Consider the following 27057-nt stretch of genomic DNA (forward strand, 5'->3'; position numbering starts at 1 on the left):
TTCCCCAAATTGACTGAAATATATATTAAGAAAAACAAAAAAGAATGTTTGGATTAAATCGAAAGAAGAAACAAACAAGCAGATTGTTTTATACAATCTATATAATATGGCTGCTTTCAAGCGAATAGTGCCATTTAAACAAGTGATACAGGAAGGGATAGTATTATGTACAGTAGTTCCTGGTTTAAACAGCATTAATATTTGTGCTTTTCTTACAAACAGATGACTGCAGTCACAGTTTTCCAGCAAACAGTAATGATGGATGCATGCTTTCCTGCACTGTACTGCAAGTAATAGCAATCAAGGAAATACAGGAGGCATTGTTCTTGCAAAGTATTCATGTTACAAGAAATTCTACCCACTTCTCCAGCAATTAATATGTTGGAAGAAATGAGTTATTTTGGGGAAAATAGCTCGAGAGCAACTCGCTACTGTTTATAATTTAACCCAAATGGGATTATACATACTCTTGGCTGTGCCTGATAATGTCCCAGGGGTATGATTAACATGCAAAACCAGGCTGTCTTACATTAGCACTTAATTAACATACTTAGAAAATACCTTACATTTACTATCATTTGCAATATACTGTATTTTGATCAACAGTACGATCAGGACTCAACAGTCATGTGCCACTTAATTTCCTATTCTCCCTAGCTGTATTGGTGTAATAAATCAGCTAATTATCTGCTGATAATCAACAAGCAAGAACACAATCAGCCTAGTCAGAGTGAAACTTAAGTTGCCTTTTATGTTAACAAAGTGGACTTTTCAACTTATTCATGGCAACCTTTTGTACTGCACTTAACGTGTGTAAATGAGTGTATGTTGCCCTTCTCTGGGCTAAGGGAAGACAGAGTAATGGACTTCAGAGAAAAGTCCTTACAACAAGAATTTCCAATATTTTATGAAAAAAATTAATTATCTAGTATCATTGCTTTGACTTGTGAACTGCACACATATAGTAGATGACGGCAGAAAAAGACCTGCACAGTCCATCCAGTCTGCCCAACAAGGTAACTCATATTTGCTACTTTTTGTGTATACCCTACTTTGATTTGTACCTGTGCTCTTCAGGGCACAGACCGTATAAGTCTGCCCAGCACTATCCCTGCCTCCCAACCACCGGCTCTGGCACAGACCGTATAAGTCTGCCCAGCACTATCCTCGCCTCCCAACCACCGGCTCTGGCACAGACCGTACAAGTCTGTCCAGCACTATCCCCGCCTCCCGATCTTGACTAAGCTCCTGAGGATCCATTCCTTCGGCACAGGATTCCTTTATGCTTATCCCACGCATACCTGACTGCAGGAAGTCTGCTAGAAAAACTTTATAAAGCATCCATTCACATCAGATTGCTAATAATGCTCTTTCACAAAGCTGTATGCAAGTATCTCTTACATGTTAAAAGGAATAGATTTGGACTGAAAGAATGATTCACTGCCCAGTCTGCTCACTGAAACTTTGAAACAGCAATTTCTAAAATGACATCACAGTACTTAACTAAACAAATGCATTCACTTGCTGACAATGGCCTATACACCATATGACAGCATAAGAAACACAACCAGATTAAAAAAAAAAAGTTTGTCTTTTCTCTCAGGGAATGTAACACTGCTAAGAGATTTATTACACAACCAAGGTGCACAAAAATAAAACTGGGCCAGGTTTCTTAACTTTCCTGTAAGACTAGGATGGACTAGACTTTTCTGAACGTCTCAATAATATATGTTAAATGGCTTGAAAATCCCAGAAGGAATGCATTTAAGAAAATATGTTTATGCTATACTTCCTCAGGGTTTCAAGGCAGTTTACAATCATAATTATGATGAGAGGAAACAAAATAAGAATATTGTCTCACATTAGGGAAACCAAAAGAAAAGGAGACCATCTCTGAAAAAAGGTGACCAAAGTACCAGATTCAAAATGTTGAGAAAGGCTGATTTTTCATGTCATGGATCCATAAAGCAGTCTGCAAAAGTTACATTTTCAAATTATGTAACATTTTATTTTTTCATATAAAAGGATGGGGTTTGGACTGTTACATTACAAATTGTTTGCTCTGACAGAATTCATTAAAACCTCAGTTTTTGTTTCTAGTGACTTTATTTACCTTTTCCCAAAGATGTTTCAAACCTATCTCAATTTTGATTAAATAAAAAAAAAAAGCACCTGCCCAAAGATAAGGAGAAACCGAATTCCATAATGTTGAGACTAGGTTAAAAAAAAACCACCCTTGATATATTAAATGAAAAGCACTTTAGAATATTCATGTACAGTGAAGTCATATCATGAGTAAGTTGAAGTCAGAATAGAAGATAAAAGTTTACTAACTTTTGGAACTAATGGAGAACTATTCTAGGCAATATCTTAAAAGCAACATTAATTTATCATAAGGGTTTTGCAACATTCTCCAATTGTAGAACTGACATCAAAGTCAATATTTTTAACACAAAAAATAAATGCAGGTAATGGTTGTATGTAAATGTGGCTGTCTACTGCTATGTATTATGGTACATAATTCATTAAAAATGCAGCAAACGAGGAAAAAAAAACACTTCAAGATCTGGACAATACCATTTGACATAACTAGGGCAATCAAGCCGTATCAAAGTTTTAGTACCACCAGTAAAATACAAAGATGTTCTTTTCTTTTAGAAATTTGCTTGATTTACCTTGAAAATATTACAGTAACTCGAGCTAGGTTCGTAAGGGTTTACAGATCCCCGCCCCGCAACAAGAAAACTCATGGTATACAACATAAATATAATCTGAATTATTGAAATCAATCTAACACTGTACAAACGGAAGTTCAAAGCCTTCGTCGGCCTGCATGCTAAGAATAAACAGCTACATAGCATGAAGAACTAAGACGACAGAGAGCCTATAGTATTCGACCTTTAGCCTGTAAATAACTTCCCCCTCACACCGGGGTCACCGACCCCTGTTTGGTCTCATTTTGTTTTTACACCAGAAAGTTTCCCGGGATCTGAACTGCAGCGACTGAGCACGAGAGTCTTCGTCAGGAAGGGCCCAACGAAGAGCTCTTACCGCCCCCTCCCTCTCTAAGATCCAACAGTACCCTCAGCCCAGAGCATTTCACCCTCTTCCCTCTCCTGGTATCCGTACTCCTTCCAACCAATCTCTACGACCCGAGGCAACTAGGTCTCTTTACACCACCGTTCCCTATGCCCCTACATAGCCCGGGATAGTTCCCTCTCTCTTCCACTTGCTCCCCTGTACGGCAAATTCATTTCCATTCCCCTCCTCAGTACTGCGTGGGGCAGCGCCACCACCTCCCTCCCAGACGCCGAAGTCTCTGTTCCTAACCTTCTCCCGGCCGAGTGAAGGCCGGGTCAGGGCAGGGATTTCACTCACTTACTTGTTCGCTGCTGCTGCGGCGACGGCTCCTCGGGGCGGGCTGGCGGCTGCGGCCTTCCTTGCGCTCCGTCCTCCCTCCTCGGTCCGTCCGTCAGCTGGTCAGTCTTTGGTACACCGGCAACTCCGTCCTCCCTGGAAGTACTTGCAAGATTCGGCCGGGCAGGGGTCCTGGGTTCGGAAGTTCCGGCTGTGCGAGGCGACAACGGACAGGGGGGACTGGCAGCCAGTCTCCAAACTCGGCGTCTCTCTCTCCTCCCTCTCGCGCGGTGCAGAGGCACTGCAGGCCTCCCGCGCTGCTGCCCCACGACGACTCGGCGGTGTCACTGCAGCCGCTCGGAACAAGGCTACTTCAAAAAGCTACGGTGCTGAGGAGGTCGTCCCTGTCTGCAGTTGCAACGTCGTGTAAGCCGTCAACCCTTCCCCTAGGTTCTGTCTCACTCATGAGCGCCCCCTAGCCAGACAGGGTGAAAATGAATACAGTTATGCCAAACTAAACCTTCATCATATCAACCTGACAGCATATGGCGTGCGGTCAAGGTATTCACGGATTCTCTGAATTCCCCACAATTTTCCAGCCCAATTTGTGGCCAAAAGTAGCCCAAAAAATAGCACAATATTAATATTAAGAAGATTAATACTAATAAGGTTGATATAAATATTAATAAGATTGATAAGAAAAGCATTGCCATACTGCGACAGACCAAAGGTCCATCAAGCCCAGTATCTTGTTTCTAACAGTGACCAATCCAGGTCACAAGTACCTGGTAAGATCCAAAAACAGTATACATTTTATGCTGATGATCCTAGAAATAAGCAGTGGATTTTCCCAAGTCCATCTTAATAATGGCTTATGGACTTTTAGGAAGATATCCAAACCCTTTTTAAACCCCGCTAAGCTAACTGCTTTTTACCACATTCTCTGGCAACGAATTTCAGAGTTTAATTACAAATTGAAAGAAGAAATATTTTATCTGATTTTTTAAAAATGTACTACTTTGTAGCTTCATGTCACCTAGTCCTAGTATTTTTGGAAAGAGTAAATATAAGAACATAAGAGTAGCCATATTGGGTCTGACCAATGGTCCATTTAGACCATGTATCCTGTTTCCAACAGTGCACAACCCAGGTCATGAGTACCTGGCAGAAACTCTAATTGTGGCAAGATTCCATGCTACAAATCCCAAGGCAAGCAGTTGCTTCCCCATGTCTGTTTCAATAGCAGATTATAGACTTTTTCTTCAGAAACTTGTCCAACCCTTTTTTAAACCCAGATATGCTAACCGCTGTTACCACATCCTCCAGCAGAGAGTTCCAGAGCTTAACTATTCATTGAATGAAAAAATATTTACTCCTATTTGTTCTGAAAGAATAAAAAGCATTCCCGTGTAACTTCCTTGAGTGTCCCCTAGTCTTTGTACTTTTGGAAAGAGTAAAAAATTGATTTACTTCTACTCGTTCTACACCACTCAGGATTTTGTAGACCTCAATCATATCTCCCCTCAGCCCTCTCTTTTCCAAGATGAAGAATTCCATCCCCTTTATCATTTTGGTCGCTCTTCTTTGAACCTTTTTTAATTCTGCTATATCTTTTTTGAGATACGGCGACCAGAACTAAATGCAATACTCAAGGTGCAGTCGCACCATGGAGCGATACAAAGGCATTATAGTATTTTTGGTCTTATTCACTATCCCTTTTCTAATAATTCCTAGCATCCTGTTTGCTTTTTTGGCCGCCGCTGCACACTGAGCAGAAGATTTCAGCTTATTATCTACAACGACACCCAGATCTTTTTCTTGAGCGCTGACCCCTAAGGTGGACCCTAATATCAGGTAACTATGATTCGGATTATTCTTTCCAATGTGCATCACCTTGCATTTGTCCACATTAAATTTCATCTGCCATTTGGATGTCCATTCTTCCAATTTCCTAAAGTCTTCCTGCAATATTTCAGTCCACACGTGTTTTAACAACCATGAATAGTTTAGTGTCATCTGCAAATTTAATCACCTCACTTGTTGTTCCAATTTCCATATCATTTATAAATATGTTAAATAGTACTGGTCCCAGTACAGATCCCTTTGGCACTCCACTGTTCCCCCTCCTCCATTGAAAGAAATGAACATTTAACCCTACCCTCTGTTTTCCACCCGTTCCACTCCACTCATTATTTTATAGACCTCTATCGTATCTCTCCACAGCCATTTTTTCTCCAAACTTAAGAGCCCTAGCCACTTTAGCCTTTCGTCATAGGAAAGTCATCCCATCCCCTTTAACATTTTTGTCACCTTTCTCTGTACCTTTTCTAATTCCACTATATCTTTTTTGAGATGCAGTGACCAGAATTGCACCATGGAGTGATACAAAGGCATTATAATATCCTCATTTTTGTTTTCCATTCCTCTCCTAATAATACCTAACATTCTGTTTGCTTTCTTCACCGCCGCCGCACACTGAGCGCCCAATCTCCCAGACTCTTAAGGTCCTCTTGCAATTTTTCACAATCCTCTTGCAATTTAACAACTTTGAATAACTTTGTGTTGTCATCAAATTTAATTACCTCACAAGTTATTCCCATATCTAGATCATTTATAAAAATGTTAAAAAGCAGCAGTCCCAGTACAGACCCCTGAGGAACCCCACTATCAACCCTTCTCCATTGAGAATACTGACCACTTAACCCTACTCTCTCTTTTCTATCTTTTAACCAGTTTTAAATCCACAATAAAGCACTACCTCCTATCCCATGACTTTCCAATTTCCTTTGGAGTCTTTCATGAGATACTTTGTCAAATGCCTTTTGAAAATCCAATATCGACTGGCTCACCTTTATCCACGTGTTTGTTCACCCCTTCAAAGAAATGTAGTAGATGGGTGAGGCAAGATTTCTCTTCACTAAATCCATGTTGGTTTTGTTTAATTAATCCATGCTTATGTATATGTTTTGTAATTTTGTTCTTTATAATACTCTCTACAGTTTTACCTGGCGCCGGTCAGGCTCACCAGTCTGTAATTTCCCGGCTCACCTCTGAAACCCTTTCTAAAAATCAGCATTACATTGGCCACCCTCTAATCTTCCGCTACCATGCTTAATTTTAAAGATAAATTACATATTACTAACAATAGTTCTGCAAGTTAATTTTTCAATTCTATCAGTACTCTGGGATGTATACCATCCAGTCCAGGCAATTTGCTACTCTTCAGTTTGTCAAATTGCCCCATTACATCTTCCAGGTTTACAGAGATTTGATTCAGTTTCTCTGACTAGTTAGCATTAAATACCATTTCAGGCACCTGTATCTCTCCCACATCTTCAGTGAAGACTGAAGCAGATAATTCAGTTAATCTCTCCACTATGGCCTTGTCTTCCCTGAGTGCCCCCTTTACCCTCGGTCATCCAATGGTCCAACTGATTCCCTTGCCTCTTCAAGCTTTTAATATACCAAAAAAATGTTTACTATGTGTTTTTGCCTCCAACGCAATCTTCTTTTCAGTCTTTCTTTGCCTTCCTTATAGGCGCTTTGCATTTGGCTTGCCATTCCTTATATTGTTTCCTATTATTTTCAGTTGGATCCTTCTTCCATATTCTGAAGGATTTTCTTTTAGCTCTAATAGCTTCCTTCACCTCACTTTTTAACCATGCCGTCTGTTGTATAGTCTTCCTGCCTCCTTTTTAATACATGGAATATATTTGCCCTGGGCTTCCAGGATGGTATTTTTGAACAGCATCCACGCCTGATGTAAATTTTTGACCTTCGCAGCTGCTCCTCTAAGTTGTTTTTTTCACCGTTCTTCTCATTTTATCAAAGTCTCCTTTTTGAACATTAAATGCTAATGTATTGGATTTCCTGTGAATACTTACTCAAGAGCTTATAACAAATCTGATCATATTATGATCGCTGTTACCAAGCGGCCTCAGCACCATTACCTCCTGCACCAGATCATGCACTCCAATAAGGACTAGGTCTAGAATTGTTCCTCCTCTTGTTGACTCCTGAACCAGCTGCTCCATAAAGCAGTCCTTGATTTCATCAAGGAATTTTATCTCTGTAGCTTGCACTGATGTTACATTTACCCAGTCAATATCAAATCACCCATTACTATTGTGTTGCCCAGTTTGTTAGCCTCCCTAATTTCTGATAACATTTCTAAATTTGTCCGTTCATCCTGACCAGATAGACGGTAGTACACTCCTATCACTATCCTTTTCCCCTTTACACATGGAATTTCAATCCATAGGGATTCCAAGATGTGTTTCGTGTCCTGCAGAATTTTTAGTTTATTCGATTCAAGGCCCTCCTTAACATATAATGCTACCCCTCCACCAATTTAATCTATCCTATCACTGTGATATAATTTGTATTTTGGTATGACAGTGGCCCACCAGGGCCGGCCCTAGGGTTTCTAGCGCCCTCCTGCAGTCTATTAGTCGGCGCCCCTACCCATCCAGAGGCGGGATCACTATGGCTCCACCCCCACAGTAGACACACCCCTTTTACCAGCCATGGCATCATTGAAAATATTATACCAGTATAGAAGAAAAATAACTTAGCACACAGACCAGGAATTAGGAGAACAGACAGTCTTGCCAACTCTGAAAAACTATGTGTTATCAAAATTTCAGAATCTAACAAACAGATCCCTATTTAGACACTTGGCCTTGCAGTCACACATGTAGAACAGAGATAGCCCCTCTTCAAATTCTTCAAAAATTAACCTGAAATCCTAAGACATTAGACTCTGCATGCAGCACAATAGCCTTCCCATTGAGCACAGCTTAGGATCTAACTAGGACAGACTTAATCAGCATAAACTAACATATTCTACAATCTGAGTTGGACAGACTAACAGGAGTTACTGAAGTGGGAATGAGAGATAGGTGATGGTTAGGAATTGAAAGCAGGCATCTAGCCCTCCTGTCCTGTGAGTTGCTGTGTTGGGGTTGGGGGGTGGGGTGGAAAAGGGTGGGTCAGGTGCAGCACTAAACAGCAGTCTCTGACAAAACAAGGGTCCAGGCTCTGGTGTGCTGTCTCTGTCTGAGCCCTCTCTGGGCAGAGGACAGAGGTTAGCTGAGCTCCCACAAGTTATTTCAGAGCCAGATTCAGTTGGAGGGGGGAGGGGACTGGACCGAGAGCTGACAGCTTTGGAGCCAGACTGAGATGAGCAGCAGAGATTAGATACTCAGCTTGCAAAGTGACGCCCTTGAAGGCAGGCGCCCTCCTGCAGTGCTTACCCTGCTTACCGGGTTTGACCGGCCCTGTGGCCCACTGGTTTTCCTCCTTCCACCAGGTCTCAGAGATGCCTATTATGTCTATTTTTCATTTGGTGCAATATATTCTAACTCTCTCATCTTATTTCTTAGGTTTCTGGCATTTGCATATGGAGATTTCAAGCTAGGGGACCCTTTTACTAAGGTGCATAGGTAATTCTATTTTTGACGCGCGTCCAAAGCACACGGTAGAAAATATTTTCTATTTTCTACTGTGTGGTGCTTACCCAACGGTAATTGGCAGTTTTTGTGCACTGACACTTACCACCTGGTTAGCGCGTGAGACCTTACCGGTAGGACAATGGGTGGCGATAAGGTCTCAGGCCGAAAATGGACGTACGCTGGTTTTAATTTTGCCACACGTCCATTTATGGCCATAAAAGAATGGCCTTTCTTCCAGGCGTGCTGAAAAATGGATCTGTGCGCGTCCAAAATGCGTACCTACACCAGCGCAGGCCACTTTTTGGCATGCCTTAGTAAAATGGCCCCTATGTTGGTTGTTCCTATTTACATGTTTCTCAGCAGTTGACAGTGATAATGTGCAATCTTGAAAATCTGTCTGCTTTTTATTTAAAGACACTTTGGGGGGCATTTTCAAAAGAAACGTCTAAATCAGAATTTGGACGTTTTACAAAGACGTCCAAATTCCGAACAGGAAAGAAGGTGATTTTCAAAAAAGATGGACGTCTATCTTTTGCTTTCAAAAATACTATGGACGTCCTGTGATTTGGATGTTATATAATTTGGGCGTCTTTGTTTTTCAGCCATTTTCAGAAAAAAAATATCCAAGTGTAAAACGTCCAAAATCAAGCCATTGGGACATAGGAGGAGCCAGCATTTTTAGTAGACTGGCCCCCCTGACATCCCAGGACTGCAATAGGGCACCCTAGGGGGCACTGCAGTGGACTTCATAAAATGCTCCCAGGTACACATCTCACCATTGCTTCCTTACCTTGTGTGCTGAGCCCCTCAAAACCCACCCAAAACCCACTACCCCCAATTGTACACCACTACCATAGCCCGTACAGGAGAAGGGGGCACCTATATGTGGGTACAGTGGATTTCTGGTGAGTTTTGGAGGGATCACAGTTTCCTCCACAAGTGTAACAGGTAGGGGGAGGTAGGAGCCAGGGTCCACCTGTCTGCAGTGCACTCCACCCAACACTAGACTACTCCAGGGACCTGCATACTATTCTAATGGACCCGAGTATAACATCTGAGGCTGGCATAGAGGTTGGTAAGTAATGTTTTTCATCACATTTTTTGGGGGTGGGAGGGGGTTAGGGACTGCTTTGGGAATAACGGGAGGTCATTCCTGATTCCCTCCAGTGGTCATCTGGTTATTTAGGGCACCTTTTTGTGCCTTATTTGTAATAAAAACAGGTCTAGCTCAAAACGTCTTTTAGTCCTGGACATTTTTATTTTGTTCCATTATGGCTGAAAAATGTCTAAGTCTAAGGAATGCCCAAGTCCCACCTTGAACACACCCCTGGCATGCCCCCTTGAGATATAGACGCACTTCTGATGGACTTCAGAGAAAAATGTCTAAAAATAGGTTTTGAAAACCAAACAAAAAAACAGCACCACGGGCCTTTAAAAATGGAACACAGTTCTTTAATAAATGAGCCTTGACAAAAAGACCCGACACGGGCCGTGTTTCGGTGACTAGCACATGCGTCAGGGGTCTACATAGAATGCAAAACACAGAAATAATATATTTTTAAAATTTTTTTAACATATTTGTTTATTGCATTTGTATCCCACCTTTTCCCACCTATTTGTAGGCTCAAAGTGGCTTATAATGAATAAAACCAAAGATTAATATTTAGACTCATCAAGCATACATATATAAGCCTATATAAACACCTAAAGCATTTAATACTTTAACATTCTCATATATTATTATATAGTAATTTGAAAATAAATGGATAATTAAAACAAAAATGGTAACTCACCACAGTGATGATGTTGAAAACTTGGGGAATAACTCGAATATATTCCTCTACAATATATTATTCCTTACTTTTGGACAAAAATAATTAATATATTAATATTATACAGTGGGGGAAATAAGTATTTGATCCCTTGCTGATTTTGTAAGTTTGCCCACTGACAAAGACATGAGCAGCCCATAATTGAAGGGTAGGTTATTGGTAACAGTGAGAGATAGCACATCACAAATTAAATCCGGAAAATCACATTGTGGAAAGTATATGAATTTATTTGCATTCTGCAGAGGGAAATAAGTATTTAATCCCTCTGGCAAACAAGACCTAATACTTGGTGGCAAAACCCTTGTTGGCAAGCACAGCGGTCAGACGTCTTCTGTAGTTGATGATGAGGTTTGCACACATGTCAGGAGGAATTTTGGTCCACTCCTCTTTGCAGATCATCTCTAAATCATTAAGAGTTCTGGGCTGTCGCTTGGCAACTCGCAGCTTCAGCTCCCTCCATAAGTTTTCAATGGGATTAAGGTCTGGTGACTGGCTAGGCCACTCCATGACCCTAATGTGCTTCTTCCTGAGCCACTCCTTTGTTGCCTTGGCTGTATGTTTTGGGTCATTGTCGTGCTGGAAGACCCAGCCACGACCCATTTTTAAGGCCCTGGCGGAGGGAAGGAGGTTGTCACTCAGAATTGTACGGTACATGGCCCCATCCATTCTCCCATTGATGCGGTGAAGTAGTCCTGTGCCCTTAGCAGAGAAACACCCCCAAAACATAACATTTCCACCTCCATGCTTGACAGTGGGGACGGTGTTCTTTGGGTCATAGGCAGCATTTCTCTTCCTCCAAACACGGCGAGTTGAGTTCATGCCAAAGAGCTCAATTTTTGTCTCATCTGACCACAGCACCTTCTCCCAATCACTCTCAGCATCATCCAGGTGTTCACTGGCAAACTTCAGACGGGCCGTCACATGTGCCTTCCGGAGCAGGGGGACCTTGCGGGCACTGCAGGATTGCAATCCGTTATGTCGTAATGTGTTACCAATGGTTTTCGTGGTGACAGTGGTCCCAGCTGCCTTGAGATCATTGACAAGTTCCCCCCTTGTAGTTGTAGGCTGATTTCTAACCTTCCTCATGATCAAGGATACCCCACGAGGTGAGATTTTGCGTGGAGCCCCAGATCTTTGTCAATTGACAGTCATTTTGTACTTCTTCCATTTTCTTACTATGGCACCAACAGTTGTCTCCTTCTCGCCCAGCGTCTTACTGATGGTTTTGTAGCCCATTCCAGCCTTGTGCAGGTGTATGATCTTGTCCCTGACATCCTTAGACAGCTCCTTGCTCTTGGCCATTTTGTAGAGGTTAGAGTCTGACTGATTCACTGAGTCTGTGGACAGGTGTCTTTCATACAGGTGACCATTGCCGACAGCTGTCTGTCATGCAGGTAACGAGTTGATTTGGAGCATCTACTTGGTCTGTAGGGGCCAGATCTCTTACTGGTTGGTGGGGGATCAAATACTTATTTCCCTCTGCAGAATGCAAATAAATTCATATACTTTCCACAATGTGATTTTCCGGATTTAATTTGTGATGTGCTATCTCTCACTGTTACCAATAACCTACCCTTCAATTATGGGCTGCTCATGTCTTTGTCAGTGGGCAAACTTACAAAATCAGCAAGGGATCAAATACTTATTTCCCCCACTGTATGTTTAAAACGCTTATTTTAATTATTTATAATATATTTTATAAAAAGGTCATATTATATAATACTGGCTATAACGAACAGAAAAGTCAAAAATAATTTTTTTAAAACATTTTAAAATGTACAATACATTTCAAAAAATAGGTTTTGAAAATACTGATAGGGAAGCCATCCCATCTCCTGTAGCATCTTTGTTGCCCTTCTCTGCACCTTTTCCAATTCCACTATGTCTTTTTTGAGGTACGACGACCAGAATTGAACACAATACTCGAGGTGCGGTCGCACCATGGAGCGATACAATGGCAGAATAATATCCTTATTTTTTTTTCCATCCCTTTCCTAATGATACCCAAAATTCTATTTGCTTTCCTAGCCGCAGCAGCATATTGAGCAGAAGTTTTCAACGTATCATCAACGACGACACCTAGATCCTTTTCTCGGTCCGTGACTCCCAACGCTGAACCTTGCATGATGTAGTTATAGTTTGGGTTCCTCTTTCCCACGTGCATCATTTTACACTTGTTCACATTGAACGTCATCTGCCATTTAGATGCCCAGTCTCCCAGTCTCGTAAGGTCCTCTTGTAGTTTTTCACAATCTTCCCATGATTTGACTACTTTGAATAACTTTGTGTCATCGACTCATCAGCAAATTTGATTACCTCACTAGTTACCCCCATCTCTAGGTCATTTATGAATATGTTAAAAAGCAGAGGTCCCAGCACCAATCCTCGAGGGACCCTGCTAACTACCCTTCTCCATTGCAAATATTTACCTTTTAGTCCTACTCTCTGTTTCCTATCTTTCAACCAGTTTTTAATCCACAGTAAGACACTACCTCCGATCCCATGTCCCTCTAATTTCCTCTGTAGTCTTTCATGAGGGACCTTATCAAACGCCTTCTGAAAATCTAGATACACAATATCAACCAGCTCACCTTTGTCCACGTTTGCTTACCCCTTCAAAGAAATGCAGCAGATTGGTGAGGCAAGACTTCCCTTCACTAAATCCATGTTGACTTGGTCCTATTAGTCCATTCTTTTGAACGTGCTCTGTAATTTTGTTCTTGATTATAGTCTCTACCATTTTGCCCGGCACCGACGTCAGACTCACCGGTCTATAATTTCTCAGGTCTCCACTGGAACCTTTTTAAAATATCGGCGTCACATTGGCCACCCTCCAATCTTCCGGTACCACGCTCCATTTTAAGGATAAATTACAATTCAATAACAGTAGCTCTGCCAGCTCATTTTTTAGTTCTATCAGTACCCTAGGGTGAATACCATCCATTCCAGGAGATTTGCTACTCTTCAGTTTGCAGAACTGCTCCATTACGTCTTCCAGATTTACAGATATTTCAATAATTTTTTCCAACTCTTCAGCTACAAATACCCCGTCTGGCACTGGTATCCCACCCAAATCTTCCTCGGTGAAGACTGAAGCAAAGAACTCATTTAGTTTTTTTGCTATTTCTTTGTCTTCCTTGATCGCCCCTTTTACACCCCGGTCATACAGCAGGCCAACCGATTCTTTTGCCGGTTTCCTGCTTTTAATGTATCTAACCATTTTTTACTATCAGTTTTCACCTCTAACACTATCTTTCTTTCAAAATCCCTCTTTGCTTTTCTTATCAGCGCTTTGCATCTGACTTGACATTCCTTATGCCGCTTCCTATTTTCCTCATTCGGTTCCTTCTTCCATTTTCCGAAGGATTCCTTTTTAGCTCCAATAGCCTCCTTTACCTCACTTTTTAACCACGCCGGCTGTCGTTTGATTTTCTGTCCTCCTTTTCTGATACGTGGAATATGTTTGGCCTGGGCCTCCAGGACGGTGTTTTTGAACAGCATCCACGCCTGTTGTAGGTTTCTTACCCTCTCAGTCGCTCCTCTAAGATTACATCTGGATCCCAGATCAGATTGTTATGGTATAAGTTAATTGTCAGAATTAAATGTGTAGCAGAATTATTGATTTTACTGGATCATATACCAATATAAAAATACAGCTTTAAAAATGTATTGAAACTGCAGCAATGAAACTGGCTTTCATGTCAAGTCCCTCTTTCCCCTCCCTTTTCCTGGGAACTTCTGATAGCAGGACTAGTCAATTACAAACACTTAACAGAAACAAAAGGTACTGGCTTCATAGAGATATAACTTCCTCTGCCCTCCCACCTAAAAGACCTAACAAGGACTGGTAACAAAAGCTGACTGGATGGATCCCCAAGACATCTCCAAAGATCAAAGATACAAGGAGACAGAAAGTCTGGAGAAGCCATTGAAGACAAAGGCTTCAGAGGAAACCATAAACAAAACATTTGCCTGTCATCAGATGTATACCTGCCCCCTCCCATCAGCTATCAGACAGGAAGATGCCAGGACATGTGCAGAAAGGAAAGACTTATAATGTAATCATGTGAACAGACTACATTAACCATAATGCCTTGCAAATTATCCAGTGCAAACCAGGAAGCAAGTACAGAGGTTCATGTGATCATGTCCTCCTGCAACTTGCAATGTATAAAGGGCACAGCTCTCAGATCTCTTCTACCCTGCTGCAGCCCTTATTGTCCCCCTGTCACTGCTACAGAGACTCTCCCTCCTCCTGCAACCATGTGCTTACCTCATGCTGCTCATGCTTTGTAACAAGGACTTGTAAGTAACTTATAACTATAATTCATATTTAAACCTGTTGCCTTGCTTTAAAAGCACAGATTCTCTGTAAGAACTACCTCTCATTTGCAATATTATTTACATGATTTGTATTTTAAATAAACCCTTTTGAAGTTAAATGTATGGTCTTTATGTCCTGAATACATGTCTTTTTAAAACTTGCACTGCAGGTTAATGCACAATAGTTAATTCCTCTTATCATTGCAATTGTTAGTCTCATCACCTTAATAGGTGATTGGTGGAGAATAGAATTAAAATATATAACATTTCTTACAGTACCTGTAATAGAAATACATTCTTTTTAAAGTTAAATGTGCACAGCCTTTGTGTGAAACCACATGGTCAGACCACATGCTCTTAAAAGCTTATAAATCTTAGCGAGTGCTCTGGATCAATATCCCCAAGTATAAATTATTTCTTGTTACAAGATGTATTATATAAAAAAAGTTGGAAGGAAGGTCAAATGACAGGTTAAAAGATGAGGTGAAAGAGGCTGATAGAGACACATGAACGTCTTTCAAAAAATGGAAAAAGGATCCAAATGACAATATTATGGGTTATATTACTGCAGCGCACATTGTTTTTTTAAAAACAGATTTATGATTAAGTGTTGATTTAACTCAGTTGGGTTTTTTTTTATCTGTGATGTATGCCAAATTGGATTATGCCTTTAGGTTGCCTGGACCAACTACACATTGATTGTATAAAGTAGAGAGTATCTTTTTAAGATAATGTATAACATAGAATATTCCATACCCTTCAGTATCTCAGTATCAATCAATGCTTTATTATATTAATTGTTGTTCTATGCATTCCCTCCTCTTGTCTTTATTTTTGTAAATTGTTTTGTGTTGTTTTTGTTAAATCCATTATTATATTAATATGTAAACCGGTTTGATGTAGTGCTTGAAAGGCGGTATAACAAAATGTACTGAAATGACGGAAGCAACTTAAGCACTGGCAAGTTAGATGCAAAGCATTGATAAGGAAGTCTAAAAGAGAATTTGTAAAGAAGTTTGTCATAGAAGCAAATACTTATAATATAAACGTCTTCAGATACATTAGAAGCAGAAAGCTTGTGATGGAGTCAGTAGGAACATTAGATCATCACAGACTACAAGAGGCACTCGGGGAAGACAAGGCCATAGCAGAGAGACTCTCATGAATTCTTTGCTTCGCTGCTTTTCTTTAAAAAATTATTATTTAACAAAAGGCCTTTATGAAACTACAGAATGCACTTACAATTCAAATGCGTACAAAAAAGAAACATAAGCCAAAGTTGTACAGACAGCATCAAATAAGTTCAGCCTTATTAAACCTCCATATTTTAACAATATTTCTTGTATATGTGAATTGATTTTTCACTCTTTCAAAAAGTACAAAGACCAAAGGACATTCAATGAAATTACATGGAATTACTTTTAAAACAAATAGGAGGAAATATTTTTTCACTCAAAGAATAAGCAACAAAAAAGCAAGATTACCTATAGCAAAAGCACCGTGTTACTGGGAATGGACAAAGAACGATGCACCCTCACCTCAGACTTAATTCACTTCCTGCTACTAGCAGCGAGACTTGTAATTGCAGTCAAATGGAAACATCACCAAGCCCTAATCATTGTAGACTGGATAAACAAAATAAAATGGATACAATGCATGGAAGAAGCAACCGCTAGATGGCGAGACAACTTACCTAAATTTCAAAGACTGTGGAAAATACTCTACCGACCCAACATAAATGCCTACACTCTGCAACACAGCAAAACCAAAGCTCGTAATGGACACTATCCAGCTTATAATCGAAAGAGAAAAACGCCTATATTTCGACCCAAATCGGGAGATGGGCGTTTTTCTCGCAAAGTCGCCCAAATTGGTATAATCGAAAGCCGATTTTGGGCGTTTCCAACTGCACTCCATCGCGGAAACGAATAAAGTTGACGGGGGCATGTCGGAGGCATGGTGGAGGCGGGACTGGGGCGTGGTTATCAGCCGAGGAGAGATGGGCGTCTTTAGCTGATAATCGAAAAAAAAAGGCGTTTTTACCGCGATTTTGGGTCACTTTTTTTTTTACCCTTTTTTTTCACGAACAAGTCCCAAAAAAGTGCCCCAACTGCCCAGATGACCACTGGAGGGAATCGAGGATGACCTCCCCGGACTCCCCCAGTGGTCACTAACCCCCTCCCACCAAAAAAAACCCCACTTTAAAAACTTTTTTTCCAGCCTCTATGCCAGCCTCAAATGACAGCAGAATATGTTTGATCCTGTCACAGCCTTTCCCTGGGTCAGATGTGGCTCTTGGGTGCACTACAGGGTCACATCAGCATTGCATTGTGGTGGGTGTAGGGTATTGGGCTCCGTGATTTCATTAGCTTCTGTTACAGCCTCACGATGTTGGTAGTTGGTAGGCTCTTCTCCCATGGTGCTTTTCCCCCTGCCTACTGGGTCAGAGTGTGCCCTGTTGTGTTTCCGGTAGTCCATGAGGTAGTGGCCATTTTTGTAAGCCAGTTTTAGATCCCTTCCATGTGTTAGCCACGTTAGAGAACTTAGTTCTTACCTTGAATGTGGCTGAAAGAGGGCATTGTACAACATTCTGCCAGCTCTGACCAGCTAATCTCACTACCAGGGAGATTCGTTGCCAGTGGTGGGCACAACCTCTGATCTGCAGTTAACTGTGAGTAAGCGTGCTTATTCCAATAAAGGACGTTTTCGGAGAGATTAGTCTTCAGGTGTAAACTGGTGTGCCAATGTTATACAGCAGTAACAAGTCCTAGAGGCCTGCTTGTATGCAGGTCCCTGGAGCACTTTTAGTGGGTACCGCAGTGCACTTCAGCCAGGTGGACCCAGGCCCATCCCCCCCCCCCACCTGTAACACTTGTGCTGGTAAATGGGAGGCCTCCAAAACCCACTGTACCCACATGTAGGTGCCCCCTTCACCCCTAAGAGCTATGGTAGTGTTGTACATTTGTGGGTAGTGGGTTTTGGGGGAGGGGGGTTGGGAGCTCAGCACCCTTGGTAAGGGAGCTATGCATGTGGGAGCTTTTTCTGAAGTCCACCGCACTGACCTAGGGTGCCCAGTTGGTGTCCTGGCATATCAGGGGGGTGAGTGTACTACGAATCGTGGCCCCTCCCACGACCAAATGGCTCGGATTAGGATGTTTTTGAGCTGGGCGTTTTTAGTTTCCATTATCGCTAAAAAAAAGAAACGCCCAGCTCAAAAACGTCCATTTTTTCGAAAATACGGTTCGGCCCGCCCCTTCATGGACCCATTCTCGGAGATAAACGCCCATGGAGATAGGCGTTTCCGTTCGATTATGCCCCTCCACATAACCTCTCCTCTCTTCGATCCCCATTGTGCCTGAACCTTAATCGACAACAACATCACCATGTATTTGTTTCTCTACCGGACTTGGTGAACGCCTTTACGGTACTATGTAAGCCACATTGAGCCTGCAAATAGGTGGGAAAATGTGGGATACAAATGTAACAAAGAAATAAATAAATAAAAGACTCACCCCAACTGCAGTAGGAAAGAAGAGACAGGAGATAAAGACCAGAAACTGCAACCTCCCTCCCCCCCCCCCCCCCCCCCCCCCCAGCAATGTAGATGTGAAATGTAGCTTAGGCATAAGAGGGCATGCAGATCCCCTTTGTAGATAAGTAATTGTGTAAAATAGTAACGAAGTAAGACCCAGGTTCAGATGGTATATAACAATAAAACAACAACAGAACATTTATGTCTTACATGAAAAGTTTAATAGCATCAACCCGAGCATGACATGTTATTACAGATCTGTAACCTTTGTAAACAAAATGTTTGTTACTTAATAAAAAAATAAAATGAAATAAATAATAGATAAAAACAAATTTATATAAAATACTCATAGTCATCTAGAAAAATGACAATCAACAGCATGATCCTCATTTTATAGAAAACACCCCCCTCCTGCCTACATTTCTGTAAGCACCCATACAAATACAGGAATCCACCAAAAGTGTTCTAATTTCCATACTGTATAATTCCTTGTCAAAGAATAAAACCTTTGTGTATAACAACCTTTGATGCTTGTGAAATTTTTATTACAAAGAATGAGTGTCTGTGTTTGAGTTTGCATCCCTTCCTATAGCCTCTCAATGAATTTTGATTTTGTTAAAAAATTCAGCTTGACTAGTACTCGGGACACATATGATTGCTTATGTCAATTCAACCTCCTCTAAAATTATTTGTACAAACATATATCTCCCTTTAGGATCTCATTTTACTTTTTGTATCTGTAATCTAAGATCCTTATGGAAAAAAGGACCACCCCTTTCTTCTTGGAATCTTGTGTATCAGAGGTGAACACTTTATAGGGCTAAGCTCTATGATGCATCAAATGCTCATATCTTTTCAGCAAATGTATCTCTTGTACAAAAACAATATGTGCTTTACAGTGCTTTTTTTGTAGAAAAAAAGGTGCCGGTACTCATTGTGGGTGGAGTCACCACATATGACTCCACCCCTATTATAGCCACACCCACATTTGCCACACCCCTTATATCAGCCATAGCGCATATAAGCAGACATCATTGAAAATATTATACTAGTATAGGAGAAAAAAAATAACGTGATTTTTTTTTCATTATAAATAATTTCTGTAAGCTGTTACAGCTCCAGTATACCCAGTGCAAAATAAGACAGCAGATGTAAATTCTCAAATTGGACATATTCCAGACACTAAAATGAAAATAAAATTATTTTTTCTACCTTTGTTGTCTGGTGACTTTGTTTTTCTGATCATGCTGGCTCAGTATCTGATTCTGCTGCTATCTGTCCTCTTAACTCCGTTTCCAGGGCTTTCTTTCCATTTATTTCTTTACTTTCCTCCTTTCTTCTTCATTTCTTGGCCTACATCCGTAAGTAAAAGCTGGGTCCTCCGCAGACTTGACTGTCCAGTGGATCCAGCTTCTGCCTATTTTCTTCATCCATGTGCAGTTTTTCTCCTCTCTTCCTTTTCCCTCATCTCATCTCCTTCCTCACTCTTCCCTCGCCTCCATCCATGTCCAGCATTTCTTCTCTCTCCCTTCCCTCTCCTCCATCCACCCATGTCTAGCAGCCCTCCTCTCCCCTGCCCTCCATCCACCCATGTCCAGTGACCCCCCGTCCCCCCTGCCATCCACCCATGTCCAGTGATTCTCTCTTCCCCTGCCATCCACTCATGTCCAGCAACCCCCCTGCCCTCCACCCTGCCATCTACCCATGTCCAGCAACCCCCCTGCCCCCCTGCCATCCACCCATGTCCAGCGACCCCCTGTCCCCCCTGCCATTCACCCATGTCCAGCAACCCCCCTGCCATCCACCCATGTCCAGCAACCCCCCTGTCCCCCCTGCCATCCACCCATGTCCAGCGACCCTCCTGTCCCCCCTGCCCTCCCCTGCCATCCACTCATGTCCAGCAACCCCCCCTGTCCCCCCCTGCCATCCACCCATGTCCAGCGACCCCCCGTCCCCCTTCCATCCACCCATATCCAGCGACCCTCCTGTCCCCCCGCCCTCCACCCATGTCCTGCGACTCTCCTTGTTTCCCTGCTCCCCTTCCCTCCAGCCACCCATACCCATCTGAGCCCCCCTCCCCGACCAGTCCCCACCTGCCTACCAGCTCCATGCCGACGACCCTCTTCTCCTGCCACCCGGCACCGTGACCCAGCCTTTAAAAATATCTACGAAGCGGCAGAGCGGTGCCTCGCGTCTGCCTGTAAAAGAAGAAAAATTGCCTCGTCGGCCGGCCTTCCCTCACTGTGTCCCACCCTCTAACGTAACTTCCTGTTTCCGCAAGGGCGGAACACAGTGATGGAAGGCCGGCCGACGAGGCAATTTTTCTTCTTTTACAGGCAGACGCGAGGCACTGCTCCGCCGCTTCGTAGATTTTTTTAAAGGCTGGGTCACGGTGCCGGGTGGCAGGAGAAGAGGGTCATCGGCATGGAGTTGGTAGGCAGGTGGGGACTGGGTCAGGGAGGGGACCTACAAAAAAAGGTGCCGGTATGCCGTACCGGCGCATACCAGCACAAAAAAAGCACTGGTGCTTTATATCATAACACCTCCTGAAACAGTAAGTGTTGTTTTCTAGCTGAGTTGAGGCCTTTGACATTCAAAGCGAATGCTACATACCTGTAGAAGGTATTCTCCGAGGACAGCAGGCTGATTGTTCTCACTGATGGGTGACGTCCACGGCAGCCCCTCCAATCGGAAAACTTTACTAGCAAAGGCCTTTGCTAGTCCTCGCACGCCGATGCGCACCGGCCATCTTCCCGCCCGAACCGGCTCGTGTTCGTCAGTCCCATATGTAGCAAGACAAAAACAAGGGAAGACACAACTCCAAAAGGGAGGCGGGCGGGTTTGTGAGAACAATCAGCCTGCTGTCCTCGGAGAATACCTTCTACAGGTATGTAGCATTCACTTTCTCCGAGGACAAGCAGGCTGCTTGTTTTCACTGATGGGGTATCCCTAGCCCCCAGGCTCACTCAAAACAACAAACATGGTCAATTGGGCCTCGCAACGGCGAGGACATAACTGCGATTGACCTAACAATTTATCCAACTAACTGAGAGTGTAGCCTGGAACAGAATAAACATGGGCCTAGGGGGGTGGAGTTGGATTCTAAACCCCGAACAGATTCTGAAGCACTGACTGCCCGAACCGACTGTCGCATCGGGTATCCTGCTGCAGGCAGTAATGAGATGTGAATGTGTGGACAGATGACCACGTCGCAGCTTTGCAGATCTCTTCAATAGTGGCTGACTTCAAGTGGGCCACTGACGCAGCCATGGCTCTGACATTGTGAGCCGTGACATGACCCTCAAGAGCCAGCCCAGCCTGGGCGTAAGTGAAGGAAATGCAATCTGCTAGCCAATTGGATATGGTGCGTTTCCCCACAGCCACTCCCCTCCTGTTGGAATCAAAAGAAACAAACAATTGGGCGGACTGTCTGTTGGGCTGTGTCCACTCCAGATAGAAGGCCAATGCTCTTTTGCAGTCCAATGTGTGCAGCTGACGTTCAGCAGGGCAGGAATGAGGACGGGGAAAGAATGTTGGCAAGACAATTGACTGGTTCAGATGGAACTCCGACACTACCTTCGGCAAGAACTTAGGGTGAGTGCGGAGGACTACTCTGTTATGATGAAATTTGGTGTAAGGGGCCTGGGCTACCAGGGCCTGAAACTCACTGACTCTACGAGCTGAAGTAACTGCCACCAAGAAAATGACCTTCCAGGTCAAGTACTTCAGATGGCAGGAGTTCAGTGGCTCAAAAGGAGGTTTCATCAGCTGGGTGAGAACGACATTGAGATCCCATGACACTGTAGGAGGTTTGACGGGGGGCTTTGACAAAAGCAAACCTCTCATGAAGCGAACAACTAAAGGCTGTCCTGAGATCGGCTTACCTTCCACACGGTAATGGTATGCACTGATTGCGCTAAGGTGAACCCTTACCGAGTTGGTCTTGAGACCAGACTCAGACAAGTGCAGAAGGTAGTCAAGCAGGGTCTGTGTAGGACAAGAGCGAGGATCTAGGGCCTTGCTGTCACACCAGACGGCAAACCTCCTCCATAAAAAGAAGTAACTCCTCTTAGTGGAATCTTTCCTGGAAGCAAGCAAGATGCGGGAGACACCCTCTGACAGACCCAAAGAGGCAAAGTTTACGCTCTCAACATCCAGGCCGTGAGAGCCAGAGACCGGAGGTTGGGATGCAGAAGCGCCCCTTCGTCCTGTGTGATGAGGGTCGGAAAACACTCCAATCTCCACGGTTCTTCGGAGGACAACTCCAGAAGAAGAGGGAACCAGATCTGACGCGGCCAAAAGGGAGCAATCAGAATCATGGTGCCTCGGTCTTGCTTGAGTTTCAACAAAGTCTTCCCCACCAGAGGTATGGGAGGATAAGCATACAGCAGACCTTCCCCCCAGTCCAGGAGGAAGGCATCCGATGCCAGTCTGCCGGGGGCCTGAAGTCTGGAACAGAACTGAGGGACTTTGTGGTTGGCTCGAGATGCAAAGAGATCTACCAAGGGGGTGCCCCACACCTGGAAGATCTGGCGCACTACTCGGGAGTTGAGCGACCACTCGTGAGGTTGCATAATCCTGCTCAACCTGTCGGCCAGACTGTTGTTTACGCCTGCCAGATATGTGGCTTAGAGCAACATGCCGTAACGGCGAGCCCACAGCCACATGCTGACGGCTTCCTGACACAGGGGGCGAGATCCGGTGCCCCCCTGCTTGTTGATGTAATACATGGCAACCTGGTTGTCTGTCTGAATTTGGATAATTTGGTGGGACAGCCGATCTCTGAAAGCCTTCAGAGCGTTCCAGACCGCTCGTAACTCCAGGAGATTGATCGCGTTCCTGGAGGGACCAGCTTCCTTGGGTGTGAAGCCCATCGACATGAGCTCCCCACCCCAGGAGAGACGCATCCGTAGTCAGCACTTTTTGTGGCTGAGGAATTTGGAAAGGACGTCCCAGAGTCAAATTGGACCAAATCATCCACCAATACAGGGAGTTGAGAAAACTCGTGGACAGGTGGATCACGTCTTCTAGATCCCCAGCAGCCTGAAACCACTGGGAAGCTAGGGTCCATTGAATAGATCGCATGTGAAGGCAGGCCATGGGAGTCACATGAACTGTGGAGGCCATGTGGCCCAGCAATCTCAACATCTGCCGAGCTGTGATCTGCTGGGACGCTCGCACCCACGAGACGAGGGACAACAAGTTGTTGGCTCTCGTCTCTGGGAGAAAGGCACGAGCCGTCCGAGAATCCAGCAGAGCTCCTATGAATTCGAGTCTCTGTACTGGGAGAAGATGGGACTTTGGATAATTTATCACAAACCCCAGTAGCTCCAGGAGGCGAATAGTCATCTGCATGGACTGTAGAGCTCCTGCCTCGGATGTGTTCTTCACCAGCCAATCGTCGAGATAGGGGAACACGTGTACTCCCAGCCTGCGAAGCGCCGCTGCTACTACAGCCAAGCACTTCGTGAACACTCTGGGCGCAGAGGTGAGCCCAAAGGGTAGCACACAGTACTGGAAGTGACGTGTGCCCAGCTGAAATCGCAGATACTGTCTGTGAGCTGGCAGTATCTGGATGTGCGTGTAGGCGTCCTTCAAGTCCAGAGAGCATAGCCAATCGTTTTCCTGAATCATGGGGAGAAGGGTGCCCAGGGAAAGCATCCTGAACTTTTCCTTGACCAGATATTTGTTCAGGGCCCTTAGGTCTAGGATGGGACTCATCCCCCCTGTTTTCTTTTCCACAAGGAAGTACCTGGAATAGAATCCCAGCCCTTCTTGCCCGGATGGCACGGGCTCGACCGCATTGGCGCTGAGAAGGACGGAGAGTTCCTCTGCAAGTACCTGCTTGTGCTGGAAGCTGTAAGATTGAGCTCCCGGTGGGCAATTTGGAGGTTTGGAGGCCAAATTGAGGGTGTATCCTTGCCGGACTATTTGAAGAACCCAACGGTCGGAGGTTATAAGAGGCCACCTTTGGTGAAAAACTTTCAACCTCCCCCCGACCGGCAGATCGCCCAGCACTGACACGTTGATGTCGGCTATGCTCTGCTGGAGCCAGTCAAAAGCTCGCCCCCTGCTTTTGCTGGGGAGCCGTGGGGCCTTGGTGAGGCGCACGCTGCTGACGAGAGCGAGTGCACTGGGGCTTAGCCTGGGCTGCAGGCTGTCGAGAAGGAGGATTGTACCTACGCTTACCAGAAGAGTAGGGAACAGTCTTCCTTCCCCCATAAAAACGTCTATCTGAGGAGGTACATGCTGAAGGCTGCCGGTGGGAGAACTTGTCAAAAGCGGTATCCCGCTGGTGGAGCTGCTCTACCACCTGTTCGACTTTCTCTCCAAAAATATTGTCCGCTCGGCAAGGGGAGTCCGCAATCCGCTGCTGGATCCTATTCTCCAGGTCGGAGGCACGCAGCCATGAGAGTCTGTGCATCACCACACCTTGAGCAGCGGCCCTGGACGCAACATCAAAGGTATCATATACCCCTCTGGCCAGGAATTTTCTGCACGCCTTCAGCTGCCTGACCACCTCCTGAAACAGCTTGGCTTGCTCAGGAGGGAGCTTGTCCACCAAGCCCGCCAACTGCCGCACATTGTTCCGCATATGTATGCTCGTGTAGAGCTGGTAAGACTGGATTTTGGCCACGAGCATAAAAGAATGGTAGGCCTTCCTCCCAAAGGAGTTAAAGGTTCTAGAGTCCTTGCCCGGGGGCGCCGAAGCATGCTCCCTAGAACTCTTAGCCTTCTTTAGAGCCAGATCCACCACACCAGAGTCGTGAGGCAACTAAGTGCACATCAGCTCTGGGTCCCCATGGATCCGGTACTGGGACTCGATCTTCTTGGGAATGTGGGGATTACTTAGAGGCTTGGTCCAGTTCGCCAGCAATGTCTTTTTTAGGACATGATGCATGGGTACTGTGGACGCTTCCTTAGGTGGAGAAGGATAGTCCAAGAGCTCAACCATTTCAGCCCTGGGCTCATCCTCCACAGCCACCCGGAAGGGTGGGCCGTAGACATCTCCCAGACAAAGGCTGCAAAAGACAGACTCTCGGGAGGAGAAAGCTGCCTTTCAGGGGAGGGAGTGGGATCAGAAGGAAGGCCATCAGACTCCTCGTCAGAGAAATATCTGATGTCCTCCTCCTCCTCCCACGAGGCCTCACCATCAGTATCAGACACAAGTTCATGAACCTGTGTCTGAAGCCGTGCCCGGCTCGACTCCGTGGAAACACGGCCACGGTGGGAGCGTCGAGAGGTAGACTCCCTCGCCAGCACCGGCGAAGCTCCCTCTGCCGATGTCGTCGGGGAGCCTTCCTGGGAGGCGACCGCAGTCGGTACCGCAAGTGGCACCGATGTCGGAGACCTCACCCCACGGAAAAATCACGCCGGCGAAATCAAAATTCGTAATGGCGATATAGGCACCAAAAATAGGGAGAGAAAAAACCCGTACCGAGGCCTCAAAAAAGGCCTACCCTGAAAGCGAAAGGAAACTTACGCGGGGCAAAAGCTGGAAACACGAGAAAGGGGCAAAGACCGTAAAGATCTTTTTTTTTTTCCAGCGAAAATAGCGAAGTCGCGCGACGGTCAACTTTGAGGGGCGCGAAACAGCGCAAAACATGACCGTCCCGTGCGCGGACAAAAGAAGACTGACGAACACGAGCCGGTTCGGGCGGGAAGACGGCCGCGCATGCACGGTGCGCATCGGCGCGCGAGGACTAGCAAAGGCCTTTGCTAGTAAAGTTTTCCGATTGGAGAGGCTGCCGTGGACGTCACCCATCAGTGAGAACAAGCAGCCTGCTTGTCCTCGGAGAATGTAATGTAACCCTGAAGGGTTAAAAGTTTTTTTACCTGTAGGCTGCTGGAGGGAATTCCAGGGCTGAGTGGTGGGTTCCGGGTATCGGGGGGGAGGAGAGAGCGTCAACGGCATCGGGGGATGGACCGGCGGTGGTGGGAAGTTTGGGCCGGCGGTTGCGGCGTCAATGTGCGTCAGCATGGCGGTGGCGGGGCCACATTGAGCAGCCAAGAGGCGACGGCAGGAGCGTTGGGGAAGTCCAAGGAAGCCCTGTCCTGTGTGCATGGGCGGCTGATGTCGTCGCTGACGTCAGGGATGGCCGCGCATGCGCAGGTACAGGAAATTCCGGTCCCTGGAGGAACCGGCTCATTTCAATAGGCAGAGCCGGTTCCTGAAGAGGAGGAGAGACCGGCATGGGACCGGGGAAAGAGGGAGAAGTGCTCCGATGCACTCTCCCAGTATTTTTTCTATTTTTGTAAGGTGGTCAGGTGTGGAGGTCTGGTGCTGGGCACGCACCAAAACAGAGGGAGAGAGCGACGAGAGGAGAGAGTGGAGACAGCATGAGCCAGGTGCCGGCTCATGGCAGAGCCATGCAGCGAGCGCGTGCTGAAGATTGAAGGGTAATTTTCATGCTTTAAAGAAATCTAAAGGTATGGGAAGTGTTTTTATTTTAATTTGTTGAAAAAATGTATATGGTAAAGTGTTTAATATCAGTTTAAAACTGTGTTTTTGTGTTGTGGGTGGGGTTGTTTTAGTGCAGGAGCTCGTGGGTGAGCTGGA

General features: G+C 44.8%; 1 protein-coding gene across 2 annotated transcripts in view; it reads right to left on the reverse strand.

Annotated features, from left to right (window-relative positions):
- Positions 1 to 3680, reverse strand: part of CAB39 (calcium binding protein 39) — a 235191-nt gene extending 231511 nt beyond the window's left edge. Inside the window, exon 1 of one of the 2 annotated variants that reach the window (XM_030215807.1) lies at positions 3383 to 3680. The gene's annotated coding sequence lies outside the window, so the exon portion shown is untranslated. The remainder of the gene's footprint in view (positions 1 to 3382) is intronic. The other variant, XM_030215808.1, reaches the window with a different exon arrangement.
- Between the last annotated feature and the right edge of the window lie 23377 nt (positions 3681 to 27057).

This window comes from Microcaecilia unicolor, chromosome 10 (assembly GCF_901765095.1).
Source record: "Microcaecilia unicolor chromosome 10, aMicUni1.1, whole genome shotgun sequence".
In the NCBI taxonomy this organism is placed as follows: Eukaryota; Metazoa; Chordata; class Amphibia; order Gymnophiona; family Siphonopidae; genus Microcaecilia; species Microcaecilia unicolor.